At 28.7% G+C, this 7,500-nt stretch overlaps 1 protein-coding gene across 2 annotated transcripts in view; it reads left to right on the top strand.

Annotated features, from left to right (window-relative positions):
* Positions 1-974: 974 nt before the first annotated feature.
* LOC122245488 (ETS homologous factor) overlaps positions 975-7,500 on the top strand; it is a gene marked incomplete at its 3' end in the record, with an annotated part of 30,638 nt that continues 24,112 nt past the window's right edge. The window contains 1 exon segment of one of the 2 annotated variants that reach the window (XM_086533726.1): positions 975-1,146. 2 annotated transcript variants of the gene reach the window in all.

The following is a 7,500-nucleotide window of genomic DNA, read 5'->3' as shown; positions in this document are numbered from 1 at the left end:
TATATAATATATTTATATATATATAATATATATTATATATATATATATATATATATATAATATAACATGCATATATATATAACATTTATATATATATATATAGATATATATATAAGATAAATATATAATAATATAGATAATATATATATATATATATATAATATTATATATGTACATATACTACATACACACAACACACACGCACATATATATATATATATAAATATATATATATATATATAGATAAATATATAAATATTATATATAGAAATATATATATATATATATATATATATATATATAATATATATATATATATATATGTAGGTAATTATATCTAATACATACATTCTTTTGTAATATAATATATATATATATAATATGATATATATAATATATATATATTATATATATAGTATAATATATATATATATAATAATATATATATGTAATATATATATATAACATTATACATTATATGTATGTAGTATATATAAATATATAATATATAGATATATATATAATATATATATACACATACATACATATATATGTATAAATGTATATATTTTCCCTTTTTTTATTTTTTTGTTTATTCGTTGTGTATTTTATTGTACACGTATGGTATGTCTTCGGATGTGTTATTACACGTGCGAATGTATATATGTACTATTTGAAATTGATATATTTTGATATTTATAAATACACATGTATATATATGTGAAGTGTGGCATTTAGAATTTTCGCACTTACGCCTTTGTTATATACAAAACATCCTTTCTTTACAGTGCAGTGTGACTACTAATCGTCACTACATATGATATGTGTTCACATTTACTACGCTATAACAATTCCGAGAACGCCTAGTTCATGAACTCTTATCAGTCTCTACGAATCGAATCTTCACAAGTTGTGGTTATCACCCGTCACGCTTACTTACTATCAGAATTCCCGCTTCCCGGATGATAGCGGCTCCCGAGTCGAGTGAGGGACCGAGGGACGAGAATGCAGAGTGCCAGTGCCGTTGCGCAGGAAGTGAACACCTGATGAGCACTGTTGCTCCCTCTTGACGCTCCAGCGGCCAAAGCTGAAACATAACAGAGGAAAAAAAAATAACAACAACTTAGGAAAACTGTTTCTTTTTGGGTTAGTTCTATGGCCACTGTTGTGTGAAACAGAGGAGAATATTTGATAAACTCTTTTTCGGGCGCCGGTACTGCTGCCGATCGAGCCTGTGTTTGCGCTTTGACCGACGTGACGTGAGGTAAGAAGATTTTTCTTACGTATCCGACCTGTGATCTGTTTGAACAGTTCTTTCGGAAATCTTCCCAGTGCATGACTTTTTATTTTACACTTTGTGAAAAGAAAAAGCTTTATATTCGGATGAGAGCGGCGTGGAAAATTGCTTAATCAAAATATTTATCTAGTTGGACCGTATGTTGCACCTGCAAGATTTTCATTTGCGATTCTCATACATAGTCTGTGTATGGCACTAAAATCGTATAACGATGTTAATGATTTTTCAATATCAAGGACTATTTAAAAATACAGGATTCTTACACTGATTATTATGGATGTAATTATTGTTGATATTATTGCTTCATCGTTCCTGTCGTTGTTGCTGTTGTGGCCGTGACTGCTGCCTCTTGCATTCTTCTTCTTCTAAGCATTGTTACTATTGGCTTTCTATTATTTCATCATTTGCATTGTAATTATGTGTGTGTGTGTGTGTGCGTGTATATATAATATAAATATATATATATATAATATATATATATAATATATATATATATATATATATTATATATCACATATATATAGTAATATATATATATATATATATGATATATATATAAATATATATATATATATCACTATATATATATACTATTAGTTATAAATATATATAATATATATATGATATATATTAATATAATATATATAGATAATATATAAATAATTATTTAGTATATATATATGACAATACACACATAACATATATAATATATAAATATAAAATATAATATATATATATATATATATAATATATAGTATATATAGATATATATATATATAAGATATATATTATATTATATAATAAGTATATAACATACATACAATATATACATATATATATATAATATAATATATATATATAAATATATAAATATATATAAGATATAATATATATATATATATAATATATAATATATATTGCATAATATACAATATATATATAATATATATATAATATATAAATATATATATATATATATATATATATATATAATGTAGTATAATATAGAATTCTATATATAGAATATATACATAGCATATATATATATATATATATATATATATAATATATAATATAATATATATATATACATAATATATATTATAATATATATATATATATAATATATATATAACATAATAATTACATGTATAATATATATAATAGTAGTATAATATATATATATTAGTATATATATATATATAATATATATATACATATAATGTGTGTGTGTGTGTGTATGTGTGAATTATATAAATATATATCTATATATAGATATATATAATATAGTATATATATATATATAAGATATATATATAATATATAATAATATATATATATATATAATAATAAATATATATATCTACAGAGAATTATATATATACATATATAAGGTTAGGGGGACTCTACACTGATCAAACGACTCTCACATCAATAACACACAGGTCCTCGAACAGAACGCACGCTCGCTCACGCTCTGAACCACTCTCCTTGCACTCAGAGTACGCATTATTACGCATCTCCTCGCTCCGTCTCAACCTCTACCTCTTCTCTCACTCACTAGTAGTAAAAACATCTCACTAATCTCACGACTCAATCAAAGAAGACAACTCAAATCTATATCCTAGACACTACTCAAGACTCTATCATCTACTCCTCTCTCTCTGCAAGTCAGAACAAATCACTTGCAGATTCTATCCCAATAACTCTATCGTATATCTAACTCGACTCATCACTTAATCTCTCTCGATCTCACACTCACTCCATCTCTATCACAACTAACACATTATCATCGTAAAACTCTCTCTCACTATCTCGAACACATAATAACAATCCCTAACTCCCACCCTATCTATATATCTCATACACATCACCGACTCACACTATAACGAAAAACACTCCAACAAACCCACACTCTCCTATCTACCAATCGCTCAACTATGTAAACTTGACTCAATCTCAAACACGTCTCCCTCACTCACACTAAGAAACATCTACCTTGACCTAACCGACTCACACTCACCACTCTCTTCTATCACACTCATAACTCTTAACTCTCTCACTCTACTTCATGCAATGTCATGTACTCGATCACCTTAGCCGTATAACTCCCTATATCTATATCTCACCTTCTCATCACAAACTCTATAGTATCTATCTTCTCTCACAAACTCATTAACTCTACACACCAGATCTATCCCACATCCCTCTCCCACTAACTCTCTTCACACACACTACACTCATGACTCACACTATAATCTCTATAAACCCTCTCTACACTCTATTACAAAATAATATCTCTTCATCACTCCACTCGGACACGGGAATATCTCTACTCACACACTCTGCAACTCTCTTCGTCAAACTCACTCACTCTCACCCTCACTCACACTCACTCTATCTCATCACGTCGTCACGACACAACACCCAATATCACCCTCACACTACCACTCTATTTCTACTATATCACTCCCACTCCAATACACTCTATCTCTCATATACTGTCCACTACTACTCACACTATCACACTTCAGCCTCAAGTCTCACTCACTCACTAACCCACACTCTCACTCACACTCACCTCAAACTATCTATCTATCACACTCGATCTCTCACGACACTCCCACTCAATACTCCCACTCTAACACATCACAATCACTACACACTTAACTCACTACACACAATCACACACTCATCTCCCATAGCATAAACACACATATATAACTATCACCCACACTAACCCATCTAATAACCTAAGTCTCACACAAACACTATCACATCACACACTCTCAAACAAACACTCACAGCCCTACTCACGGATCAACCCAGCCCCAGCTTACTCCCTACCTACACACTCACTCACAAACAAACACTGCACTCTCTCACATTGCCTCTCCACTAGTCAATCAAACTCCCAGTGAATCATATCTCGACTCAATATCACACTATCTCACTCTTACTCGCAACTCTAGTCTCCACTATGTCAGCACAACCTCTCTTCCTCACACATACTCTCACCACTCACACTCACCTCACACACTCTCGACACACACGACCACACACACACTGCTGAGAGAGTTATGAGAAGTGTTAAAGTGAGAGTGTGTGTGTGTGTGTGTGTGAGAATTGAGTAGGTGTGAGCGAGAGTTTGGAGTGTATATGTATAGGGGGTGGGTGGGGGTGGGGGGGGGGGAGGGATGAGAGAGAGTGTGTTCATCTCTCCCTTGTAACTTAACAGCTCTCACAATCACAACATCTCTCTCACTCTCAAACACTAACTCACAACTCTAAATCTCCCTCACTCACACTCACAATATTGATGTGATAGCTTGATAGATGTGATGTGTCACCCAAAAAACCTGTAATAAACCTCTCTCTCTCCCAAACTATATCTATATATATCGCAAGTCGTCTTAATATATATCTATCTCACAAATCCACTTGCATTACTCACTCCGTTCATCTACTGACCATCTATATTGACATCCTCTATAAGCTGTTTGTCATTATCTTAGTCTCTGTCTTTTTCTTCTGCTTTCATTCCGCTCTCCCTTGTGTGTGTGTTCGTGTGCATATGTGTGTATGTGTGTGTTTATGTTTGTGTACATATGTGTGTGCATGTGTGAATGTGTTCGTGTACATATATGCGTATGTGTGTGTGTGCGTGTGTGTGTTTGTTTGCATTGTTATATATACGTATATGTACGCACACACACACACACCACACACACGCACACGTCACACACACACACCCACACAGCACACACAACACACACACACAACACATCACACACACACACCACATATAAGTATATATATATATATATATATACATATATCTTGAATATGCATATATATTATATTAATATATAAATCAACTAAATATAAATATATATATACATATATATACACACACACATATATAAATATATACATATATATATATATAGACAGCGCTGAATATATATAAAAATCTAGAGAGAGAGAGAGAGAGAGAGAGGAGAGAGATGAAGGAGAGAGAGAGAGTGAGAAAGAGAGAGAGAGAGAGATAAACATATATATATATATATATATATATATATATATATATAAATAGTATTATATATAAATATATATATATAAACAATACATATATATATATATAATTATATATATATATATATATATATATATATAATATATTAATATAAATAAAAATATATATATTAAAATACATATACAAATATATAAAATATATATATAATATATCTAAATATACTATATATATATATAATCTATAATATATATATACATATTTACATATATAACATATATAACTATAAAATATATATATATATTATATAATATATATATTTATATATATATATATATATAGAAATATACTATAATATATATATATATATATTATATATGCGATATATATTATATGTTAATATTACATATGTATAATATATATATATATAATATAAAATATATATATATATATATATAATATAATATATATACATAATATATTATATATATATATATATATATATATATATATATATAGACACATATGTGTGTGTTTATTATCTTGAAAGAAAGTACGAGATGGTGACGTCAGCATGTGGGAGTGTCAGTGTACGTGTGTACTGCAGAGAACTCCCACTAACCCAGTCGTAAATACAAGGATATCCATATATGGAATGTAGCGAGTGTGACTTCATTACTATCTGGAGATTTTCATTCCTTCCTGTCTGTCTCTCTCTCTTTCGCTCTCCCTCTCTGTTTGTCTGTATGTCTGTCTGTCTGTATGTTTGTCTGTCTGAATCTCACTGTGTGTGTGTGTATGGGGGGGGGGGGGGGGGGGCGTCCTGTCTTCCAAGGCCCCAAGAACCCAAGTTATTGTGATTGCTAAATATCAGCACATGGATAAATAGATAAAGCAGGCTAAGACTAACACTCAACTGTTCACATAGCAGAATATTAATAACAATAACTAAATAATTAATAATAATACTTTATATTAATAACAATAGTTTATAATAAATATTAATAATAATAATAACAATATTAATAATAATAATAACAATATTAATAATGATAATAGAATAGCTAAATATCAATATTAATAAATAATAATAATAATAATAAAATAGCTAAATATCAATATTAATAAATATCAATTATAATAATAAATGATAATAATAATAACATTAATAAAAATATTAATAGGAATAACTGCTATTTAAGATGACGAGTCCAAATGAAAGTAAAAAACCGCTATTCCAACGCGAATTTAAATTCATTTTCATGTTACTTCTTATTGTCCAATAGCAAATGCGAATACAGAGGATGAAAAATCAGCATTGTTTGTCATAGCCTTTTCATGTCTTGCAAAAGAAACAGTTGTGGGAACAGATGGGTTTTGAGTATATTATACAAATTATATGTAAATAAATAAATAAATATATATATATATATATATATATATATATATGTATATATATAATATGTATATAGATAATAATAGAATAAATAATAATGATAAGTAGATATATAATAAATAATAAGAATAATAAATAGACATATAATAAATAATAAGAACAATAATTAATAATAAATTTAATAAATTTAACAAAACATAGTAAAAAATGTATATATATATTTAAAATTTGATTAAAATTTAGATTTAATAAAATCTAATAAATTTAATAAAATAATAATGAATAGATAAACAATAATAATAGATAAAATGATAAATAAATAAATAATAATAATAATAATAATAATAGATAAATAAATGATAGAATAGAATCCGTCTAGCCAAAAGGGTGTCAGGATGCCGACGAGTTGCCAGATCCCGATCATCTGCTTGCTCGCGTTTCTGTTTTTTTATCAGCATTTCCTTTGATCTCACTTGCGGATATTTCGTCCTCAGACACGTAATCAGGTTGAGGATAGAATGAGTCCGGTTCTTTGAGTTTTTTTGTTTTTTTTCTTTCTTTCTTTGCCGTTTATTCCTGTCCTTTCCTTGGATGCTTGTTACTACGAATGTGGTAACATATCCAGTAATGATGACGTGTGCCAAATAAGTTTATTAACTGATATAGTGTCGATCTGTGATTCTGGGTAGCTACCTTACATATATAAAAAGTGTGTGAGAGAGAGAGAGAGAGAGAGAGAGAGAGAGAGAGAGAGAGAGAGAGAGAGAGAGAGAG

Source organism: Penaeus japonicus, unplaced genomic scaffold (genome assembly GCF_977035675.1).
Source record: "Penaeus japonicus unplaced genomic scaffold, GWHDUDI00000001_assembly GWHDUDI00000039, whole genome shotgun sequence".
Lineage (NCBI taxonomy): Eukaryota > Metazoa > Arthropoda > Malacostraca > Decapoda > Penaeidae > Penaeus > Penaeus japonicus.
Note: the sequence above shows the minus strand (reverse complement) of the source record. Positions and strands in the feature narration are given on the sequence as shown.